We start from the raw sequence: 25,945 nt of genomic DNA, 5'->3' as shown, positions 1-25,945 counted from the left end.
CATGTTTTAGACATTTTATGTACTCAGTCCTTAGATGCGTTTTATCCTGTTATTTGATTCATTTAGCTGAAGATGATCAGATTCTTGATTGAAACTATTACCAAGATGATAAGAAATTTGAATGAATACAAGAGTTAATGTTAATAATCTCAATCCTGATGTACTGAATAGGTGGATCTATAACTCTTATTTCACATAAAGTCATATCCATCAATATGGGCCTTAACCCTAGAATGGTAACAAGGAAATTTAACGCTTATTGGTAACTATACGCTTCAAAGTCATACATGGCGCAAAACAACATGGAACATCTGTACTGTCTCCTATCTTTCATTTCTCCAATGTTCTTCATGTTAACTATATCACTAAGTATAGAGGTGAATTCATTTATATTTTCTGTCTGAAACTTGAATTAATTATTCTATTTCCAACACAAGATATACAAGGCACAAGTGGTACATAAAAATAAGCACCAGTAAAAAAACCTAGACTCTCAAGACAGTCTTACTAGCTTGTTGAAAGTAAATTCTTGTTCCAGAAGATACTCAAGTAAAAGAAAAATAACCTACAACAAATTTGATAAAAACTCATATGAAATAAACTAGACACAATTACACCAATTGATGGTAACTATGCGCCTCTCAGGCGCACTACATTACGTAAGAGGGTTATTACTCATCAAACGTGGACAGGAGCACGGCTGGGACGTGACTGACACACGTAGGGAGGGGGCTGTTTGAAGCATAGCGGGAGGGTAGGGATGCCCTGTCACGGTCACTCGCATTGGCAGGCATTTACGTTTGCGTGTACGTCTATGAGGCGTATTGTTACCATTCTAGGGTTAACATGAAAACCATTGCTTATAATATCTTATCTTCCTTATAGATAAGAGCAATTACTGTTTTCGTCCACTCAGAAAGTACTTTACTAACATTTGATGCTAATCTTAATGCTCTGTGAAGCCATTTCATCCCTACCTTCCCACTATATTTCACCATTTCTGGTCTAATATTATCTAACCCTACATCTTTATGAAAATGGAGTTCATTTACATTTTCATTTTCCTATCCACTTCTTCAAGCATAATTTCACTAATTACATTGTCCTCCTCCCCATGAGCTTGGTTGTTCACAATGTTACCAGAAAGATTTCCTTTGCATTACATTGAGAAGATTTTCAAAATATTCTTTCCACCTTTCCAGTGATTCCCTGGGATCTACTACGAGTTCCCTTGATTTACCTGAAACACTATTTATTTCCTTCTTCCCTCCCTTTCTAAAATTCATTACTGCCCGGAAAGGTTTCCCTGACACTTGACCAAGCCTTTCCACTTTATTATCAAAATCTTCCCTGACTTCTTCTTGGATTCAAGAATTATTTGTTTCACTCTGTTTCTTTCATCTACATACAATTCCCTGTATGCAGCCATTTCTGATATGTCTTCTTTTTACGTTTACAAGCTTTCCTCATTCCACCAAGATGTTTGCTTTTCCTGGTCACACAAACAGTTTTTCCGAGGCATTCCCTTGCTCTTCCTATTACAGCATGCTTGTATGCAACCCATTCTCTTTCTATATCCTGAACTTGTTTACTGTCTACAGTTTGGAACTTTCCACTAATCATATCCATTTATTTCTGTCTATTTTCCTCGGCCTTGAGATTCTCTACCCATATTTGTCTGCAGACAGATTTCTCTTTCTCCTCCCTAGGCCTAGAAATCAGACAGTGGTCTGTAACATCCAGAAATCTCTGGGATACCTGCAAATTCCTAACAGATTTCCTGAATTCAAATTAAGGGCCTCAGCCGTTGCCCAGGATTCACAACCTAGGATATGACTAACCTCCCATGTGTAGCAGTGAATTATTCTTGAAGAATGTATTCATAAGTTCTAATCATATACTAGCAAATAAGTCTAGTAAACGTTTCCCATTCCTATTAGCTTCCAAATCATCCCCACATTTACCCCTCACCTTCTCATATCCTTCAGTTCTATTTCCAACTTTCACATGGAAATCACCCATTAGCACTATCCTGTCCTTTCTGTAGATCCTGACTACGAAGTCACTCAGCGCTTCATGAGACTTGTGAACTTCATAGACATCTGGACATTGCAAGGTGACTGGACTGAGACAATTCTTGACCTAATTTCTCCAACTGCTAAATCTACCCACGCCATTCACTCATTTACGTGTCTATCAGAAACTATGTTGCGTGCAATAGTATTCCTGTTGAGTTCTACCTCACGCTCTGCCCTTCCCTTTTAACACCTGTTACAAAACTTAATAATCTATCTCTTCCCTTTTATCTCACATTACTGAAATAATATTATCACCTAACAATCCAGACTCATACTTCTTGCTGACTTAGCCAGTTCTGCTTACTTTAATAATAATAATAATAATAATAATAATAATAATAATAATAATAATAATAATAATAATAATAATAATAATAATAATAATAATAATAATAATAATACGGGTTGTACATTTTTTAAACCTTTGATTACAGTTCCCTCCGTTGGCTAATTGGATGAAACCAACAAATTCTCCAATACTGTTTTAGATAGCATCGATAAAGCACCCATAAGGCACGTTACCATGTGCAATCCACCTTCACTAAATACTAGGACTGGACTGTTGAACACAGGGTTGCCACCATCCAAAAATGTTTGTACAGAATTTTCCCCCAAAAAAGGTAAGTTACCTAGTTCTATACATATATAAAACATCATGTCCTGACTGATTCATAATCGCCAAGCCAAAACTACTGCACATAAAGAAATTAAATTTTGGGGAAACATTTATATTAGGGTGTAGGTGCTCACTAACGGAGGATTTTTGGATATTCCGGCGCTAACAGGGTGAAAAGGGGGTGAATTTTTAAAATGAGAATATCTATATCTCAAAAACTAAAAAAAAACAGACGTAAAAATTGTTTTTTAAAAATCTCCTTTAAAAATAAAGAAACACGTAACTTTGTGTTTTCAGAAAATCCCATTAAAAGGGGTGAAAAATGTGGGGGGGGGGGCGGAAAGGGGTTGAACACCTTGTATGAGGAGACTTATATCTCAAAAGCTGAAGATGTTACTGGCATGAAAATTGGTATTTGGAATCTCCTTTGAAAATAAAGAAACACGCATTTTTGTGTTTTTGGATAATCTGATGAATAACGGGTGAACAGGAGTGACAAACAGGGTGAATTTTTTAAAATACTATATCTGCAAATTATCTCAGACACGTAACATATTACAGATTTAAAAACTGGTATTTAAAATTTCCTGTAAAAGGAAAGAAACACTTTTTTTGGAAGAACCACTTAAGGGGAACTGAAAATTGGGGCGAATTTTTTAAATTAGCATATCTACGGTATATCTAAAAAAATGAACATGTTGCAGACGTGAACATTCATATTTGGAATCACCTTTAAAAATAAGGAAACACGTACCGGTATTCTTTTGTTTTCGGAAAACCCTTAACGGGGGGGGGGTGAAAGAATTGAAAAATTAGTTAATTATTTATATGAATACATATACCAAAAAATCTAAAGATGTTACAAACGTGAAAAACTGGTTTTTGGTAAGGTAAGCTAAGGTGAGAGTATATTCTGCCCGAAGGCAGGTCCGAACCTCCGCAGAGGTGTGCTTGAGCCGGATTTTACGTACGGTAGGTTGGCCAGTTCCTTTCCGCTCCTCCATTCCCTTACCCACAAACAACAGTGCGTGGCAACCCATCCAAATCTTGACCACGCCCAATGTAGCTTAACTTCGGAGATCTCACGGGATCCGGTGTTTCAACACGGCTACGGCCGTTGTCTTGGTATCTGGTATCCCCATTAAAAATAAACACGCATTTTTTTTGGGGGGGATCAACTTGGTAGGGGGGATGAAAACGCAGATGAATTCCTTTTACGAGGATACATATATCTCAGAAACTGAAGATGTTACAGTCGTGATAATCCGTATTTGGAAGCTCTTTTAAAGAAACGCGTACTTTTCATTTTTGGAAAATTCACTTAGGTGGGGAGTGTGAAAGGAGGTGAAAATATTGAATTCTTTTTCTGGAGAAACTTATATCTCAAAACTGAAGGTTACAGACGTGGAAATAGGTATTTGGAATCTTCTTGAAAAATAAAGAAACATGCAATTTTTTGGGGTGGGGTGAAACCAACTTAACGGGTGGGGGTGGAATGAAAAAGGAGTTTAATTCTTTTCATGAGGATACTTATATCTCAAAAACTGATGTTACAGACATGAAAATTTGTATTTGGAATTTTCTTTCAAAGCAAAGAAACACGTAATCTTTTGTCTTTGGAAACTCCACTTAAATGGGGTGAATGAATTGAAAAATTAGTTGAATTCTTTGTATGAGGATACTTATATCTCAAAAAGTCAAGATGTTAAAGACGTGAAAACTGGTATTTGGAATCTCCTTTAAAAATAAAGAAACACACACTTTTGGGGAGGGTTGGAATCAACAGGTAGGAAAGGGGGGGTTGGGTGAATAATTAGGTGAATTACTTTCATGAGGATACTTACCGGTATATCTCAAAAACTGAAGATGTTACAGACATGAAAATTAGTATGTTCAATCTCCTTTAAAAATAAAGAAACACGCAATTTTTTTCCGGATAATCGACGTAATGGGTATGGGGTTGAAAATAAGTACGGTAAATAAGGAATTGAGTCCGCCTCTGTGGTGTAGTGGTTAGCGTGATTAGCTGCCACCCCCGGAGGCCCGGGTTCGATTCCCGGCTCTGCCACGAAATTTGAAAAGTGGTATGAGGGCTGGAACGGGGTCCACTCAGCCTCGGGAGGTCAACTGAGTAGAGGTGGGTTCGATTCCCACCTCAGCCATCCTGGAAGTGGTTTTCCGTGGTTTCCCACTTCTCCTCCAGGCGAATGCCGGGATGGTACCTAACATAAGGCCACGGCCGCTTCCTTCCCCCTTCCTTGCCTATCCCTTCCAATCTTCCCATCCCTCCACAAGGCCCCTGTTCAGCATAGCAGGTGAAGCCGCCTGGGCGAGGTACTGGTCATTCTCCCCAGGTGTATCCCCGACCAAGAGTCTGAAGCTCCAGGACACTGCCCTTGAGGCGGTAGAGGTGGGATCCCTCGCTGTGTCCGAGGGAAAATCCGACCCTGGAGGGTAAACAGATGATGATGATGAAATAAGGAATTGAAATATGTTTATGAGGATACTTTACCTTAAAAACTGAAGCTGTTACAGACGTGAAAGTTGGTATTTTGAATTTCCTTTCAAAATAAACACGTATTTTTTGTTTTACGAAAGTCCAGTTAAGGCGGGAGAGGTGTTGACAGAAGTGAAGAAGAAGTTGAATTGTTTTTATGTTATACCACGGCCGACTGGATCCCTCGCTGCGCTCCTTATACCGGCCTTGACAATCGCTTGTGAAGCCCAGCATAAAGCTGTAATTGACCGGGCGAGTTGGCCGTGCGCGTAGAGGCGCGCAGCTGTGAGCTTGCATCCGGGAGATAGTAGGTTCGAATCCCACTATCGGCAGCCCTGAAGATGGTTGTCCGTGGTTTCGCATTTTCACACCAGACAAATGCTGGGGCTGTACCTTAATTAAGGCCACGGCCGCTTCCTTCCAACTCCTAGGCCTTTCCTATCCCATCGTCGCCATAAGACCTATCTGTGTCGGTGCGACGTAAAGCCCCTAGCAAAAAAAAAAAGCTGTAATTGGAAAGTTTTACCGTAATGCCGCTGAAGCGCTGGCCTACTACCCACTAGCAGGAAGCTGTATACAGCAAATTGCCGCATTTCCAGTTTTATTTATATGGTTTTGCTGTCGTAAATGTTGGCAATGTCTTCGCAATGTGGTGCTTGTTAGCTTCATATTGAGATCTGATAGTTATGCGCTAGTGAATTTATATTTTATTGTGTAGTGTGGTAAATTTTTAAAAATTGTGCTTACAAATCTTTATGCACCTTTTCGTACTTCGAGCAGCAATTTCATGGAAACAAGAACAAAGCGATTCCTCGCTGTAACTTCGTCCTGAACAAGGATTTTAATTTATGCGCTAATTCGGTTTTTAATGGTGTGGTGATTTGCTTTTCTTTCACTGTGTTAGGAAATATTCGAATATATATTGCTGTGTGCCTTTTTTGTATTCCGAACAGGAAAAAAATTGCAAAGGGACACTATCATTTCACGAATTCTCTGTAGACCAGGACAAAACTACGGAGTGGCTAAAAGCAGGTAGCACTCTCATCTTAGTTTTCCGTTTCTATTTCGGGTATTTACCTTCGTTCTTTCTTTCATTCTTACTCTGTTTACCCCTCCAGGGTTGGATTTTCTCTCGGACTCAGTGAGGGATCCCACCTCTACCACCTCAAGGGTAGTGTCCTGGAGCGTGAGACTGCGGGTCGGCGGATACGACTGGATACAACTGGGAAGGATGACCAGTACCTCGCCCAGGCGGCTGCAACTTCTATGCTGAACAGGGGCCTTGTGTTGGGGATGGGAAGATCGGTTTTTCTTCTATTTGCTTTACGTCGCACCGACGCATATGTCTTATGGCGACGATGGGATAGGAAAGGCCTAGGAGTCGGAAGGAAGCGGCCGTGGCCTTAATTAAGGTACAGCCCCAGCAATTTCCTGGTGTGAAAATGGGAAACCACGGAAAGCCATCTTCAGGGCTGCCGACAGTGGGGCTCGAACCCACTATCTCCCGATTACTGGATACTGGAAGGCATAGACAAGGGAGAGAGAAGGAAGCAGCCGTGTCCTTAAGTTAGTTACCATATCGGCATTTGCTTGGAGGAGAAGTGGGAAACTATGGAAAACCACTTCGAGGATGTCTGAGGTGGGAATCGATACCCCCTCTACAAAGTTGACCTCCCAAGGCTAAGTGGACCCCGTTCCAGCCTTCGTACCACTTTTGAAATTTCGTGGCAGGGCCAGGAATCGAACCCGGTCCTCCGGGAGTGGCAGCTAATCATGCTAATCAGGTATTTTTACCCATGAATTTCCTTTCATAGAATAATCCTTACGCGGTGTCGTATTTCCCATGTGACAGCAACACAACACATTTTTATCCAAGATAATCTGAACATTAACATTTAAACAATGACAAGAATCACTACTGCTATGACGGTAAGGCCAACGTATAATTGTTGTTACCTGAACAATGGGGCCGATGACCTAGATGTTAAGCCCATTTAGACAACAAGCATCATCATCGTTGAATAGTTTACCATTTATTTACTCAAAATACTTTTCTCTCACTGAATTTTTATTTTAAATTCTACTTTTTTTCGCTATTTGTTTTACGTCGCACCGACACAGATAGGTCTTATGACGCCGGTGGAATAGGAAAGGGCTAGCAGTGGGAAGGAACCGGCCGTGGCCTTAATTAAGGTACAGCCTGATGTGAAAATGTGAAACCACGGAAAACCATCTCCAGGGCTGCCGACAGTGGGGTTCGAACCCACTATCTCCCGGATGCAAGCTCACAGCTGGACGCCGCGCGGCCAACTTGTTCCACCCTACTTCATTTCAAGTAAAAATTATTGTCTGAATTTAGCACGGCCAACTTGCCCGGTATTTTTAACAATCTAGTGAAAAGTATGAATGAAATGTAATCTGAAACTATATACACTGACTGACAGAGCAAATGCAACACCAAGAAGGAGTGGTCAGAACTTTATGCCAATTGCAGGGTAGACTGACGTCACTGAGGTATGCTCATGATGTGAAATGCGCCGCTGTGCTGCGCACGTAGCGAACGATAAATGGGACACGGCGTTGGCGAATGGCCCACTTCGTACCGTGATTTCTCAGCCGACAGTCATTGTAGAACGTGTTGTCGTGTGCCACAGGACACGTGTATAGCTAAGAATGCCAGGCCGCCGTCAACGGAGGCATTTCCAGCAGACAGACGACTTTACGAGGGGTATGGTGATCGGGCTGAGAAGGGCAGGTTGGTCGCTTCGTCAAATCGCAGCCGATACCCATAGGGATGTGTCCACGGTGCAGCGCCTGTGGCGAAGATGGTTGGCGCAGGGACATGTGGCACGTGCGAGGGGTCCAGGCGCAGCCCGAGTGACGTCAGCACGCGAGGATCGGCGCATCCGCCGCCAAGCGGTGGCAGCCCCGCACGCCACGTCAACCGCCATTCTTCAGCATGTGCAAGACACCCTGGCTGTTCCAATATCGACCAGAACAATTTCCCGTCGATTGGTTGAAGGAGGCCTGCACTCCCGGCGTCCGCTCAGAAGACTACCATTGACTCCACAGCATAGACGTGCACGCCTGGCATGGTGCCGGGCTAGAGCGACTTGGATGAGGGAATGGCGGAACGTCGTGTTCTCCGATGAGTCACGCTTCTGTTCTGTCAGTGATAGTCACCGCAGACGAGTGTGGCGTCGGCGTGGAGAAAGGTCAAATCCGGCAGTAACTGTGGAGCGCCCTACCGCTAGACAACGCGGCATCATGGTTTGGGGCGCTATTGCGTATGATTCCACGTCACCTCTAGTGCGTATTCAAGGCACGTTAAATGTCCACCGCTACGTGCAGCATGTGCTGCGGCCGGTGGCACTCCCGTACCTTCAGGGGCTGCCCAATGCTCTGTTTCAGCAGGATAATGCCCGCCCACACACTGCTCGCATCTCCCAACAGGCTCTACGAGGTGTACAGATGCTTCCGTGGCCAGCGTACTCTCCGGATCTCTCACCAATCGAACACGTGTGGGATCTCATTGGACGCCGTTTGCAAACTCTGCCCCAGCCTCGTACGGACGACCAACTGTGGCAAATGGTTGACAGAGAATGGAGAACCATCCCTCAGGACACCATCCGCACTCTTATTGACTCTGTACCTCGACGTGTTTCTGCGTGCATCGCCGCTCGCGGTGGTCCTACATCCTACTGAGTCGATGCCGTGCGCATTGTGTAACCTGCATATCGGTTTGAAATAAACATCAATTATTCGTCCGTGCCGTCTCTGTTTTTTCCCCAACTTTCATCCCTTTCGAACCACTCCTTCTTGGTGTTGCATTTGCTCTGTCAGTCAGTGTATATTGAAATTAAAATTTAAACATGTTTGAGTCAAAAAATGTATGTTATGCATACAACGAATATGGAAAAAGTAAGACTTTTATGTTTTGTCCAGCCTTCTTCCTGAGAGCAGCCCTTGAAGAATTTTAAAACTCTAATTGAACAATGACTCTTAATCTCAATATTAACATCAGAGACAAAAGTATTGTGGTAAGTTCCGCTATGTATCTAAATGCCATGATAATAAAAACGATTACTATTATTCCTCACAATTAAGGAACGTCCGTTGGACTACTCCATCCTCCGCAGTTTCATTTCACGACGTTATTTTGGCACATATCAATGAAAGTACCCTTTAAGATTAATCATGTTAACAATATTAGTCAATGTAACATACTATTTTATTCCCTAAATTAAGATACATCGGCAATCAGAGTCAATATAAGAACGTCAGCTGGACTAAGTCATCTCCCCGCAGTTTCATTTGATATCATTTTGACAAATATCAACGAAAGTAACCTTTAGGATTAATCATTTTAACAGTATTAAACTATGTAACACTCTCCATAACTCTAAATTACGATAAATTGGCAATCAAAGTCAATATATATTTCCGTAAAGAAGTATGCATTTCTACCGCAAATAGGTCGGCCGCCAGCGCCACGTGTCGAGTTGTGTAACTACTCCGATTACAGTGCGTGGACCCGATTGTCAAGGCCGGTAAGGAGCTAGCTAGAGCGACGCATCAAGTCGGCCGTGGTTATACATTTATCTCAAAAACTGAAGGTGTTACAGACGTACAGACATGAAAACTGGTATTTGAAATCTCCTTTAAAGATAATGAAACACGTTTTTTTTTTCTTCCCGAAAATCCTGTTCAAGGGCTGAAAGGATTTGGGAAAGCAGGTGATTTTTTTTTTAATGAGTACCGGTATATATACATTATATGTCAAAAACTTAACATGTTAGAGACAAGAAATTTGGTATTTGAAAAGTCCTTTAAAAATACAGGAACATGTACCTTTTTGTTTTTGGAGGAGGCACTTAACGGGGGGTGAAAAAGAAGTGAAAATTGTTGAATTATGTTTTATGAGGATACTTATATCTTAAAAACTGAATATGTTACAGACGTGAAAATTGGTATTTGGAATCTCCTTTATAAATAAAGAAACATGTATTTTTGTTTTCGGAAGATACACATAAGTGGGGGTGGAGGAAGGACTGATCAAAGGGTTGAATTCTTTTTATGGGGAAACTTATGTATATCTCAAAAACTGAAGATATTACAGATGTGGGAATAGGTATTTGGAATCTTCTTTAAAAATAAACAAATATGTATTTTTTTTTCGACTTGAGAGAAGACTGTTTCTCACATGTACTGTTCTATGTCGCATGGTCGTCTTAGCCCCAAAAGGTAATACCACAAACATGGTTTACAAAGAATTTCTGGGGTAAATGAAACTCAATTTTTGGGTGAGTTTTTATAATTAAGCAATTTTCAGATAATGTCTTAGTACAATGCCGAAGAACGATTACTTTGATCAAATTACGAAATCCACGCGAGCGAAGCCGCGGGTAATTGCTAGTTATGAAACAGAGGGCAGTATAGAAAACAGTGCTTGTTACAAAATAAACGTTACTTAAATGAGAAATTTATAATAATCAGAACTAAACAGTATTGATGTCCATGATGGGAAGCAGCAATGTTGCAGTCTCAATCACCACCATCCTAACACTTCCAAGTTGACTACGAGTTGATATTTATTTATGTGCTTAGAATATGATAACTATGAATATTTTCACACATATCAGTTCAAGATTCATGTGTGTGTGTGTGTGTGTGAGAGAGAGAGAGAGAGAGAGAGAGAGAGAGAGAGAGAGAGTGACACACACACCTAACGTATATCTTCAAACACTATTCAAAAGTTGGCTGTCTTTTAAAATACATTTACATGCATTTTGATTAATTATTAACACACATTTGCTCTTCTCTTAAACCTTGGAAGACTTTGCAAAAGGAATAAGCTGTTCTGAAATGTGAACATTTTGGGCAGATGAATGTTTTAGTTTCTTCTTTCAGTTTATAAATTGTGCTAATTACTTACACAATATGATAATCACTATACAGTAACTTATGTAATAACACTAATAAAATTACTAAGTAATGCTGCCGTCCACATTACGTACACAACCACCAAATGCTGCAACTGAAAATGAATCTGGATGTAACTGTAACTAACGCGACGCAGGACGTAGCTCACTGCACTAGCATGAAAATGTAAAGTCCGGGGAATCCTCTGAGGAGGGTATTCGGTATGTGATTAATATTATGTGACTGTCAAGTGGGAAGGGAGAGAAGAGAAGTTGCTAATTAAATGGTACTTGTGTATCATCAGAAGAAGTGTTACAAACAATTTGAACCCATCTACAATATAGTGTAATACTTCTGTAAAAGGCACTAGATAACTGTAAAAGATACTAACGTACTAAACATGATCATACAGCAACCGTAACGTGTGAAATCCAGCAACTTTACTATGATGGCAAACAACCTGTGAAAGCTACCCGATGGCATCAAATACTTGCCAAAATCTATCCTAAAGCTTCAATGTTTTTTTTTTTTTTTTTCGATCTAAAATCCTAAAACGTGTAGATGAAGTAATATCCTTTCTTCTTTTCTTCTACCGCTTTTTCCACATCTGTGGGATCGCGGGTGCGAACTGTGTAGCACATGCAGACCTGCCCGTTTTACGGCCGAATGCCCTTCCTGACGTCAACCTTATATGGAGGGATGTAATTAACAGTGTGTTTTTCTGTGGAGGTTTGTAGTATAGTGTGTTGTCTGAATATGAATAACTAATGAGACGCGATTAAAATCCCGGCTTGGCCGAGAATCGTACCCGGGACCCTCTGATTCGAAGGGCTCAACGCTGACAATTCAGTCAAGGAGTCGAACATCCTAGAACAGAGAGTACTGCACTGTATATCTCAATGATTTCAGTGTACACTGTGCAGAGATCTTCAGTGTCAAGTGCTATACCTACATATTCCCTTCACTCCTAACATCACGAAAACGCATTCTGGAAACAATAACCGAAAGCCATTTTACCGTATTTGTGATACCGATGCAGTACAATAATATTGTTGTATCTCCTATTAGCTGGGCTGAGTAGCTCAGACGATAGAGCGCTGGCGTTCTGAGCTCAAGTAGACGGGTTGGATCCCAGTTGACTCAGGTGGTCAAAGGTGCCTCGTGATGGTAGATTTGCCGGCACGTAAATGAACTTGTGCAGGACAAAATTGATTCGCCTCGGCGTCTGCGAAAACTTCAAAAGTAGTAGAAGTATTTCTTATCCGTGCTCTTATGATGAATACCCCTGCTTCTGTCTTAAGTTCCTAGTCCGACTCGTTGTCTAAATGGTCAGCTTACTGGCCTTCGGTTCAGAGGGTCCCGGGTTCGATTCCCTGCCGGGTCGGGGATGTTAACCTTAATTGGTTAATTCCAGTGGCTCGGGGGCTGGGTGTGTGTGTGGCGTATTCAACATTAGAAATCATCCTAGGTAGGGCCCTCATCTTCACAGACATGCAGGTCGCCTAATAGGCCGTCTACTAGAAAAAGACCTGCACCAGACCTCTTCGGAGGCAATACGCCATTATTAGCAAAGCTAAATGATCGTGCTGGCGCACTGTCTAGTGAGTGGATTCCAAGTAATCCGGTCAATGACCTTCAGATGTATCGCATTACAGCGCATTCAGCATCTGGGAGTTGACTCTCTCGTGCAAAGCAAGGCGATTACTTTGTAATCACAGTCACAGACCTCTAGTTTTACTGTATGTGGATTCCGAACCACAAGGACGTGACCTTTCATTTGCAAAATATAACATGAGTTCAAAAGAATCCGAGCAAATGCTGCGGCTGTGCCTAAATTAAAACCACGGTCGTTTCCTTCGTACTCTTATATATATGTGTCGGAGCGACGTAAAGCAGATTGTAAAACAAGAAAAAAAATCGAACCGCGGCAAAGATGACACTAGCCAAACCTATAACCCTCCCCTGTTTATGAACTAAGCGCCTCCACAATTCTCTATTTGCAACTAGCACTGAGGCCTCGTTCTACACCCCTACTTAGAAGTCATTTAAAAACTGAGTCTAAACATCATCTCCTAGGTCTCAGCTTCTCCTACCCTCCATGGCCGAGCCCAGTATTCTCCTAGGTAATCTGGGTAGCCCGAGTCCATCTAGCTTTCCATTCGCCTCACCTGACCCACCAAGGCCGGTTCATAACCGCAGCTTTATCTGTCGAGTCAATTCCTAACTTGGCCTTTAACTCCACATTGCGAGTGCCCTCGTGTCATTATTCCTACAATTTTGTACCAGCAATAATTCTAGCAAATTTCGTATGTCATTTCCGCTTATGAATAAAACAAGAGTCCATCTACCTCCGAACGATACTACAAATGAAGGCAAAATTCTCATTTTATGCCGAAACGTTCTCCCTCCAAGCAAATCAGCAACAGATAAAATGAAAAATGATTGCCGCCATCTCCATTCACAGCTGCAGTCGGAATAAACATGTCACCGTACCGTACAAAATACGACTCAAGGGTTATCACAGAAGTTAAATGAAACATCGCTGTGTACTGTGGACTAATAACCCGCACACTCGAGAATCATGCATTACAGAAACACATAAAACTAAATCGGACGGATATCTCGACAACTTTTGGAATTAAAACATGGACTCGAAATGATTATTGAGCGGCGACAGTTTAGAGGTCCGCTCCAACCTAGTGGAATGGAATGGAATCGAACCGAACAGAATTTGTTTTTAACATGTGTTTAAACGGGAGATAGAGAAGGTGCAAGCAAGAATATTTTTAGACTAGCGGAGCGGAATCGAACAGAATGATCAAGATTCGTGCAACTTCGTAGACGGACGGGTAGAGATCTTTCGGACAACTATTTGGCGGCAAATGTGTATCAGCCACAGTCCACAGCTGTAATGTCAGCTATTTCTTAGATACGGTCGGGAAAGTTCTGTTTTGTGATAGTTTATTTCACTTAAGCCCTTGCTGGCAAGATGTAGTGTGTACAGTGCGCTATGTCTTCTGGTATGGGCTAGAGCAATTAGTTACTTTCATTGACCTGTCTAAGTCCCATCCTTGACTTCGACAATGTGAAAGTGACAGAGGTATGAGCAATGCTAGTAATACCATTCCTTATGCAGCCAATCCCTGTTAAGAATGGTGTGAAAATATCGCTCATAGGGTCGGTTGGTGCATGCATTTCAGTGGGCTTGGCAGACTGATATGCAACAGCAACTTCTGGCTTGGTGAGGAAAGCAACGGGAAACTACCTCACTCCTCATTTCCCTAGTATGCCTCTTCAGTGACGCCTAGGCTATGATAGCTTATGGTGGAGCTGTAGAGGATCAAACCAGCCTTCGGGCTGAATACCCAACATACATACTATTTCACTTATTAATACTAGACACCGAACAACTTTCAGTTTAGCCGGGCTGAGTGGCTCAGACGGTTAAGGCGCTGGCCTTCTAACCCCAAATTGGCAGGTTCGATCCTGGCTCAGTCCGGTGGTATTTGAAGGTGCTCAAATACGACAGCCTCGTGTCGGTACATTTACTGGCGCGTAAAAGAAGTCCTGCGGGACTAAATTCCAACACCTCGGCGTCTCCGAAGACCGTAAAAGTAGTTAGTGGGACGTAAAGCAAATAACATTATTATTATTACTTTCAGTTTAGTTCAAAAATATAATTTCCTCTACTACAAGACCACGACCATTACTGCAACAACGTAAAAATAATGCCTGGGAGGAAATAAGCAAGGCTATGAAAAACCAAACTCATTAGAATACTAGCAATTAACCGCGGCTTCGCTCGCGTGGATTTCGTAATTTGATCAAAGTAATCGTTCTTCGGCATTGTACTAAGACATTATCTGAAAATTGCTTAATTATTAAAACTCACCCAAAAATTGAGTTTCATTTACCCCAGAAATTCTTTGTAAACCATGTTTGTGGTATTACCTTTTGGGGCTAAGACGACCATGCGACATAGAACTGTACATGTGAGAAACAGTCTTCTCTCAAGTCGAAAGAATAAATACATGTTTCTTTATTTTTAAAGGAGATTCCAATTACCTATTCCCACATCTGTAATAACTTCACTTTTTAAGATATACATAAGTATCCCCATAAAAAGAATTCAACCCTTTGATCAGTCCTTTCCCCACCCCCAATTATATGTATCTTCCGAAAACAAAAAAAAAATACCGAGCTCGATAGCTGCAGTCGCTTAAGTGTGGCCAGTATCCAGTATTCGGGAGATAGTAGGTTCGAATCCCACTGTCGGCAGCCCTGAAAATGGTTTTCCGTGGTTTCCCATTTTCACACCAGGCAAATGCTGGGGCTGTGCCTTAATTAAGGCCACGGCCGCTTCCTTCCAACTCCTAGCCCGTTCCTGTCCCATCGTCGCCGTAAGACCTATCTGTGTCGGTGCGACGTAAAACAACTAGCAAAAAAAAAAAAAAAAAAAAATACATGTTTATTTATAAAGGAGATTCCAAATACCAATTTTCACGTCTGTAACATATTCAGTTTTTAAGATATAAGTATCCTCATAAAACATAATTCAACAATTTTCACTTATTTTCACCTCCCGTTAAGTGCCTCCTCCAAAAACAAAAAGGTACATGTTCCTGTACTTTTAAAGGACTTTCCAAATACCAATTTTCTTGTCTCTAACATGTTAAGTTTTTGACATACAATGTATATATACCGGTACTCATTTAAAAAAAATCACCTGCTTTCCCAAATCCTTTCAGCCCTTGAACAGGATTTTCAAAAAAAAAAAATAAAAAAAAAAAACAAACAAACGTGTTTCATTATTTTTAAAGGAGATTCCAAATACCAGTTTTCATGTATGTACGTCTGTAACACCTTCAGTTTTTGAGATAAATGTATAACATAATAACAATTCAACTTCTTCTTATTCTTCACTTCTTTCAACACCTCTCCCGCCTTAACTGGACTTTCGAAAAACAAAAAATACGTGTTTACTTTGAAAGGAAATTCAAAATACCAACTTTCACGTCTGTAACAGCTTCAGTTTTTAAGATAAAGTATCGTCATAAACATATTTCAACTCCTTATGTACCGTACTTATTTTCACCTCCTTTTTCACTCCACCCCCACCCGTTAAGTTGGTTTCATCCCACCCCCAAAAATGCGCGTTTCTTTATTTTTCAAGGAGATTCCAAACACCGATTTCCACGTCTGTAACCTTCAGTTTTGAGATATAAGTTTCTCCAGAAAAATAATTAATTTTTTCACCTCCCTTCACACTCCCCACTTACGTGAAATTTCCAAAAATAAAAAGTACCAGTTTCTTTAAAAGAGCTTCCAAGTACGGATTATCACGACTGTAACATCTTCAGTTTCTGAGATATATGTATCCTCGTAAAAGGAATTCATCTGAGTTTTCATCCCCCCTACCAAGTTGATTCCCCCCCCCCCCAAAAAATGCGTGTTTATTTTTAAAGGAGATTCCAAATACCAGTTTTTCACGTTTGTAACATCTTTAGATTTTGTTGGTTTATGTATTCATACAAATAACTCAATGTTTCAATTCTTACACACACACACACCCCCCCCCCCCCCCCCGTTAAGGGTGTTCCGAAAACAAAAGAATACGTGTTTTCTTATTTTTAAAGGAGATTCCAAATTTCAATGTTCACGTCTGAAACATGTTCAGTTTTCTTAGATATACCGTAGATAGGCTCATTTTAAAAATTCACCCCATTTTTCAGTTCCCCTTACGTGGATTTTCCAAAAAAATATTTATGTTTCTTTACTTTTACAGGAAATTCTAAATACCAGTTTTTAAATCTGTAATATGTTACGTGTCTGAGATAATTTGTAGATATAGTCTCTTTAAAAATTCACCCCGTTTGTCACTCCTGTTAACCCCCTATTCATCAGATTATCCAAAAACACAAAAATGCGTGTTTCTTTAATTTCAAAGGAGATTCCAAATACCAATTTTCATGTCTGTAACATCTTCAGTTTTTGAGATATAAGTCTCCTCATAAAAGGTGTTCAACCGCTTTACCCCCCCCCCCCCCCCATTTTCACCGCCGTTAATGGGATTTTCTGAAGACACAAAATTACGTGTTTCTTTATTTTTAAAGGAGGTTTAAAAAACAAAGTTTTACGTCTGTAAACTTTTAAGTTTTTGAGATATAGATATCCTCGTTTTAAAAATTCACCCCCCTTTTTCACCCCCTTAACATCGGAATATCCAAAAATCCTCCGTTAGTGAGCACCTACACCCTAATATAAATGTATCCCCAAAAGTTCATTTCTTTATGTCCAGAAGTTTTGGCTTGGCGATGATGAATCAGTCAGTCAGGACATGTTATTTTATATACACTTAAGAAAATGTAAATTGCAATACCATGAAGGCATTGGTCGTTTGTGTTGATTTTCAAGATGTAGAACGATGCCATGTAGGTATGTAAACGATCAAAGTTTCAGACCCATTGGATTGTTACTAAAAGTCTCCCCACGTGATTGGTCGCGGAGGAATCAACTCCAGTATGCGGACTGTGGTGTAGCGTAGTTGACTTGCAGTCTATGCAGTGAAGTGTTCCCTGTCAAACATGCCTCGGCGACAGAGAAAAGCACGCTAACAGCAACTCTCATCGTTTGAGAGCGCTCGGATAATTGGGCTGTGTGAGGCTTGGATTATCGCTAAGGACTGTCGCTGCACGTGTTGGCCGACAGGCATCTACGGTACAACGTGTATGGCAGCAGTGGTCAAATGAATGTACCCACACTCGTAGACCTGGCACAGACAACTGAGAGAGGATCGCCGCATCATTCGGATGGCCCGGATGGAACCCCATGCAACAGCAGCGCAAATTCGAGCAGCTGTGGCACCCCACGTTACACAACAAACAGTTGGTAATCGCCTGCGTGCAGCTGGCTTACGAGCCCGTGTCCCTGCAGAAGGTGTTCCATTGACCCCACAACAGCGACGTGTAAGGCTGGCCTGGTGTCGAGAAAGATCGACGTGGCTCGACGAATGGCATAGGGTCGTCTTTAGTGATGAATCGCGCTTCTGTTTTGCCCGCAGTGATCGCCGGAATCGTGTGCGCCGACGTACCGGGGAGAGGGGCCGCCCAGATCTTATTGTCGAGAGGCACACAGGGCCAACACCAAGCATTTTGTTCTGGGGAGCTATTGGCTTCAATGTGAAATCACAATTAGTGCTTGTTGAGGGCACTATGACTGCTCGACAGTACGTTGATAGGGTACGCAATCCAATGGTTGTCCCTATGATGGCGAACATTGCTAATGGGATGTTTCAGCAGGACAATGCCCGGGTTCACACTGCACGCATCTCCAGAGAAGCTCTCCACATCACAACCTTAGAATGGCCCGCCAGATCCCCGGACCTCTGTCCTATTGAGCATGTGTGGGACATGATGGGTCGACAACTGGCCAACCGTCCTCAGCCACCCACAACTCTGGAACAACTGACCCGTGCAGTGCAGTAAGCATGGGCCACAATTCCTCAAGAAGCGATCCAGGGCCTTATTGACTCCATGCCTCGACGAATTCATCAATGCATTGCAACTCTTGGTGGGCACATCCTGTATTGATTGTTGTCTAAACTTTCGGTCAGAGGGACCTGAAAGTGTAATCACCGAAGCACAACCGAACACTCGTCCTGCATATTCAACTGCAGCAATGTAGCACCACTCCTTCTGGGTGCTGCAATTTCCATTTTCTTCAGTGTATATAAGATGGTATTTAATTTTGTGGTAGGTTACTGTAGTCTATATACAATTTATTTCATAATTTTTGTTGACTTCATCACAAAATCGTGTTATGTTGGAATCGACATACAGTAGGCCTATATCAGTACGATATTTGACCTCACATCTCACATGGGATGTATCTTTAAGTGTTTATTCTATTTACAGTGAACGATTTCGTAAGTGGCATTCCCTAGGTTTCACTCTGTCGTATATATACGAAATTGCTCTGCTGTGGACAATAAGTACACTTCACGGTCTTAAATTAATGTTACAGAGAGTTAGCCGTGCGGTTAGGATTGCGTAGGTGTGAGTTTTCATTCGGAAGATAGTGGGTTCGAAACCCACTGTCTGTAGACCTGAAGATGGTTTTCCTATTTTCACACCAGGCAAATGTTGGGCCTGTACCTTAATTAAGGCGACAGTCCTAGTCCTTTCCGATCCCATCGTCGCCATAAGACATATCGGTGTAGGTGCGACGTAAAGCAAATTGTAAACAAAGAAAAGAAATTATAAAGTTGAACCTAATTAATTATTTCATCCTGCCACGGGACACAATCTACTGCATTAAAGTAGTTTTAAAAATAATCCCATTGCATCTGAGGTAGCATTTCCTCCTGTAAAATTGAACTTTTCCGTTAAATTATATCTGAAAGAATTCTTGAAATTGCAATACAGTAACTCTGAAGTAGGCCTACCGTCGAGTTTTAGCTTCATCGCGCAATGCACCTTCAAATAAGTTTGAATACTCTCCGTTTGGCTCTCTTGTTAATTTCATGCACCCAGAAACTTCTCCGATGTCTCGTAATTTTCTTCCTCCTGACACCTTCTATCAGACCGTCCATTGCAAGCCTGAAGTTTCCCGTAGAATCCCGTTCGATTCTGTTCCGCTAGATGTGAACGGTCGAGTGGAAATTTCGGCTATTCGGTTCGATTTCATTTCCACTAGGTGGGAGCGAGCCTTAAGAGTCCTGGAAGAATATCAAGACAGTGGCAGCAAATCGTCAGATGGAGAGCTCTTGTATATGCCATATGCTCCACCAAGGAGTGGCAAGAATTAAGTACGTCAATCTCCATCGCGACGGAATAATTGCGATTAACTTACAACCCGAAAAAATGAGGCTTCGAGATACAGTATGTTGCACGTATAGTTATCCTATTCGTACATTATTTTAAAACCAAGCAAGTTCGAACGAAAATGTAATATGTGAGCCAAATGAGAAGACCCAGACTGAGGATCGTCAACTAATATATAGCAATATTCCCACGTCCTACATACTAAAATCCGGATTAAACTGTTGTTACCAAGCAAGTTGGGCGTGCGGTTAGGGTCGCGTAGCTGTTAGCTTGCATTTGGGAGACGGGTTCGAATTCCACCGTCGGCAACCCTGATGATGGTTTTCCGTGGTTTCCCATTTTCATACCAGGGGCTGTAGGTTAATTATCACCACGACCTTCTCACTCCTAACCTTGGTCCTTGCGTCGCCGGAAACCTTCGATGTGTTAGTGCGACGTTAAAGCGCTAGCAAAAAATATTTTGGACACTTTCTTCTTGGTCGGCATTCTTTGACAAGATTGAGCCGAATCGTTTACCTGTTCGCTGCTACTCTGCGGCCAAAAAAGGTAGATATTATTATACAAGGCGACTGAAATACCCCTACTCGATCCGAGGTAATCAGTTTCCCAGGCAGAAAGAATACTGCAATGTATTCGAAATGTTGGCAAACGCTACTGAAGGTACAGAAAACAACACTGCTCAACCCGGAAGAAAAACTAAAAACTAAACGATACAAGCACTTACCCGTAATTTCTATGAACTTAAATTTCATTTAAAGTCGTCCTCTCTTTTCTTTTCTTTTCTTTTTTGATAATATTTTAATGGTTTCAAGTCCCACTAACTAATTTTACAGTTTTCGTAGACGTCGAGGTGCAGGAATTTCGTCCCGCAGGATTTCTTTTACGTACCAGTAAATCTACCGACACGAGAATGACATATTTCAACATCTTCAAATATCACCGGACTCCATCAGGATAGAACCTGCTGACTTGAGTAGCTATGGTAGCGAAAATAACCTTACTGGTTTTACGTAAGTCTATCAAACTACTTTCGAGATCCGGTTCGCCATTAAGTTTCCATGGACGGTTAGATCATCGCAACCCATACTATCAGCAGATAAGAGAAAAACAACGACAGGGTTAACCGACAGTTTATAACCTGCTCCTCAAATTAACAAGTGTTTGGACAGTCCACAAAGTCGGAACTGGCTTAATTATTCAATCGGTTCCTCAAAAACCAATCCTAAAAAAAATTTAAAATAAACTTACTACCCCAGCATTGTTTCGCGTGTGTCGAAAAACCTGAAGAAAAATCGTATGCAGGATAAGTTTCAAGCTTATGGATCTCAGATAGAAACACTCAATGTTGTCTCAATGGTTCGTTTTTGGAAAAATATTTCCATACAAGAGAGTACAGTACAAGACATGCTGTGATAGTATGGATGTAAACGGAACTATACCAAAGTGATATTCTGCCCACTTTTATAACTTCTTTCATGGCTGCACTCTAGAGCAACAACATAAGTTTTTTAAAAGTATAGTACGTGAACCTTTTCTTGAGCCCAAGTTCCCATTCAGCACTATAGAACTCAGAGCGTACTATAATTCCAAGATAAGTAATTACTTGTTTGATCAACACATTCTCCCATACTGGGAGCCAAAATATCTATTACTATATAGGTCCGGCACCTTGGCTGAATGGTCAGCATAATAACCTTCGGTTCTGAAGGTTCAGGCTTCGATTCCCGGCCAGGTCACGGATTTTAGCCACTTCTGGTTCTCCAGCTCTAGTTCGGGGACTGGATGTTTCTGATCGCCTGGGTGTTTCATTTACATAAACACACGACACTATTATCCCTCCACATAGGGTTATTATTTGTTTATTTTCGGGACTAACTGCATCGTGCCATCAGCCCCACTGACACTGCTCAAGATTTCTATCTTTTATGCATCATATGATCTCGAAAAACTCTACTAAGTATTACAAGTAGTATCCTTCCCTCCATCAGTCTTTCTCGCTGTTTGATTAACTTAAGAGTTGTAGCAGTATCAGTAATGAAATGAAATGTCGTATGACTTTTAGTGCCGGGATATCCCAGGACGGGTTCGGCTCGCCAGGTGCAGGTCTATTTGACACCCGTAGGTGACCTGCGCGTCGTGATGAGGATGAAATGATGATGAAGACAACACATACACCCAGCCCCCGTGCCATTGGAATTAACCAATTAAGGTTAAAATCCCCGACCCGGCCGGGAATCGAACCCGGGACCCTCTGAACCGAAGGCCAGTACGCTGACCGTTCAGCCAACGAGTCGGACTAGTATCAGTAATGATGGTTACGGACTAGGGGCCGCATACTTGGATTAAGGAATCACCCCAATCTTTGCTATAATAGTGCGGGATCGGGGGGGGGGGGGGAGGGGGGGTATGAATTTTGTTAAAATTACAATTTGTTTTACGTCGCACCGACACAGATAGGTCCTATGGCGACGATGGGACAGGAAAGGGATAGGAGTGGGAAGGAAGCAGCCGTGGCCTTAATTGAGTTTCAGCCCCAGCATTTGCCTCGTGTGAAAATGGAAAACCACCTTCAGGGCTGCCGACAGTGGGGTTCGAACCCACTATCTCCCGAATACTGCCCGCGCTTAAGCGACTGCAGCTATCGAGCTCGGTATGAATATTAGAACGCTTCGAATCTCTGATGTCGGAGCAAGTTTTCATTTTACAGTTTTACTTTAGGAGTTTCGTCAGTGGGCTTGAATTTTATTAGGGTGCGGAATACAGTCGATATACGTATGTATATATGTGAATAGCTTCTGCTTCAGATCAAACAAGTTGGGTAAAGTTAACATCAATCGATTAAGCCTATATCCAATTACCCCAATTAACTTTTCATAACTACTAACTCGTCTGCTGTCTAGTATCGAAAGTAGGTTAATTTATTCACTGCAAACAGGCATACGATTGATGCGGTGTCTCTATGAACCGCCTAACACAAATTGACTTGAAAATATTGACCTGGAGTTGATCTCTGCTTGTTATTATTATTCGCTTTACGTTGCGGATATTCGCTTGATGTGAAAATGGGAAACCACGGAAAACTATCTTCAGGGCTGCCGACAGTGGGGTTCGAACCCATCTCCCGGATGTAAACTCACAGCTGCGCGCCCCTAACCGCACGGCCAACTCGCCCGGGGGAGTTGATCTCACTGAAATACAGTGTGGGTAGTACTTTCACCTACTCTAAATTGCCTTGCTCAAGGTTTCTATCTTTTATGCATCACGGAAGAACTCTATACTAACAAGTAGTATCCTTCCCGCCATCAGTCTTTCTCACTGTAGGAGACGGATGAGGATATTCGCGGATTTATCCTCGGAGTTAGTGTCTTGGCGGATGCAAACTGTATGGCAGTGCGAATAATTTTGCTAATAATTTCTGAATAATGAGATTTATTGATTTTCACTCAGGTATACTCTTATTTTTGCTTGTGGTTAGGCGACCCTTTACTTTGGTATGGGAGAATTGTGATAAGTAATGTTGAGACCAAACAGACGTAAATCTGACCTAAGCCCAACTAGCTCCTACCCGCAAGTATTGGAAGGAAGGAATAAAAGTCAATACGTCGGTAGTTGTGGCAGAGAAATATCTCATGAACCTGTGACTGTAGGGGTTCTCGTGCCAGGTATCAGGCCTATTGCATTATGTTAACAGATCTATCAGTGTCAATGCCTTGGGTGGTGTAATATACTGTAGTTAAATATTTACAATATCCGCGGATAACCATTCGCGGATGCGTATGAAGGAAGTGAGGATGCGGAGCGGATATTCTGTATATCCGCGCAGGGGTCTAGCTAGCTGTAGGCTAGCACTAAAGAAAGCTAACGGATCTGTAATATATTCGTCTATAGATTCCTAAGACGGTCAGACTCCTTGGTTGCGTATCTTCGGGTCAGAGGGCCCCGGATTCTATTCCTGGCAGGGCCAATTTTTTAACCGTGTACGGTTAATTTCTCTGTCTAGGGCCATTTCTCTTTACACATCACATTAACAGACAATAGTGAATACATCCTTCCACGTAGAGTTTGTGCAATGGAGGGCATCCGGCCGTAAAAATGGAACAAATCCATATCTAGTGCACACCCCAATAAATTTAGAAAAAAGCCAGAAAGAAGAAAATACCCTAGGCTTCGGTAAAGAAGTAGGGGACTGGTAATAATAATAGTATTGCATTGAAAATTACTCACATATATTGCATCAATAATTTCTCCACTGCATGGTGTGTGCTTGTTACCAAGGGAATATACTATATCCTTATCCAAGGTAAGTGAATAAGCTGATTCAGAACCACTACGAAGTGGGGGCCTCTTATAATTGAGATCCGATATAAGTGTTTAAACACAATCATTTCAGCCCATCGAAAACTGATACAAAGGAACCTAACTTAAGACTGCCGAAACGAGGAGGAAATTATTTAAATTCGAAGCAATGCAAGACCATAACCAAATAGGTTTTAAAGAAATCCTCAAACCTCACAACCACCCCACGCCACACGATGGAAGTTTTCTGATGTTCTAGGTGAATTGATCCTCGGTCCATACGCGAATATTAGATCTATTAGTAATGTTCCTTGAAAAAGGCAGCCAAAATAAATAAAAAATAGGGAATACGCGAGGATTTCCTCAACCAAACTGAACGAAATAAACAATGGAACTACAAAATGCTGGAACGAGTGCCTAAGGCAAAAAACAAGACGACGAACCTTGGTTCCACCGAGATGAAGTTTTTAATATGCAGTTTACATCCTACCGGGAACAAAAAAGTAGGAACACACATTTTTTGGAACGTCTTATTTTTGAGAATTAAAAAACGCTCTGTTAACGACATATCCACCCTTATTTTTCAGCACAAAAATAAAAAAATACGTATCGATCCACTCACCGCGTCTCCAAATTTGTTGTAAGAAATTATTATCACTCTGAATCTCCGAAACAATGGGCCAAGAAAGTTCACTCGATGTCTCGATATTTTGTATAAAATTGTCAGTTTCTGCAGGGGTGCGGATTCAATAGAGATATCAACATTAGAGTTATAACCTTCACACACAGAAAAGAACACCCAAATCAGAATAACGCACAACACTAACGTCGCGAACAGTAACATAACTGCGACTTCTCTAACTGTACATACAGGCGGCAAAATCTCGCAAGAACCACGCGCTTTGATGGTTTGAATATAACGGCCAGTTTTAAAAACGAGCCTCTGTCATGCTACCTGTTAGGGAGTGAGCAACATTCCTCAACAAAATCTTAAATGCCAATGAATGCAGAAAAGACTGCATGGGAGTAAAGGAGCACTAAAATCGCACCCCTTTAAGTACCGTTGTAACACGGTCAAATTTACATCACTGGATAACACTCATCGGCGCATTCTGCACGGTTCTGCAGACAGCAACAGCCACCTCTCATTTCAGGCTCCAGCATAATGGCTCAAGCTGTATCCCCTCCACCCATACTGCCAACATTGAATTTTCCATCTACAGAGTACTCTTATCAATACGTGGTTGAAATAAATTGGAAACTTAATCATAGCTGATTTTACCAGACCTATACACAGCCTGTTACATATGAAAGACTTTAATTCGATTGGCAGAGACCGCATAATTTTACTTCGAGAATTCTATGGAGCCGAAAAGTTACCTACCTTTGCATAGAGGTTGAAAAGCCAATCGCGGCCGATCGTCTCGTTGCTAGCGGGCTTTGTAAATTTTAACCTATGTCTGAACTCTGAATAACTCTGTCTCACGGACAGCTTAAAAATTAAACCATAAGCAAGCCACTAAAAAATTGTAATAGAGGTGTAGTCAAATACAGTAGAGACAATACGCGACACTTACGGATTTAGCCTTGTTAAAATGGGAGACAATTCGACGGTGGCGCTCCTAGTGACTTGACCTGAAAAGTCGCGCTAAATTCAAATATCAATGGAAATGCATATACGAAAATGGATAAATAAATTACGTCTAGGAAGAAA

The 25,945-nt window shown here is 41.6% G+C and overlaps 1 protein-coding gene across 1 annotated transcript in view; it reads right to left on the bottom strand.

The window, feature by feature from the left end:
• Nucleotides 1-24,919, bottom strand: part of LOC136864332 (testis-expressed protein 264) — a 141,461-nt gene extending 116,542 nt beyond the window's left edge. Inside the window, exon 1 of the mRNA XM_067141171.2 lies at nucleotides 24,854-24,919. The gene's annotated coding sequence lies outside the window, so the exon portion shown is untranslated. The remainder of the gene's footprint in view (nucleotides 1-24,853) is intronic.
• Nucleotides 24,920-25,945: the final 1,026 nt, after the last annotated feature.

This window comes from Anabrus simplex, chromosome 2 (assembly GCF_040414725.1).
Source record: "Anabrus simplex isolate iqAnaSimp1 chromosome 2, ASM4041472v1, whole genome shotgun sequence".
NCBI classification, from domain to species: domain Eukaryota; kingdom Metazoa; phylum Arthropoda; class Insecta; order Orthoptera; family Tettigoniidae; genus Anabrus; species Anabrus simplex.
The sequence above is the reverse complement of the archived record's forward strand: the minus strand, read 5'-3'. Positions and strand labels throughout refer to the sequence as shown.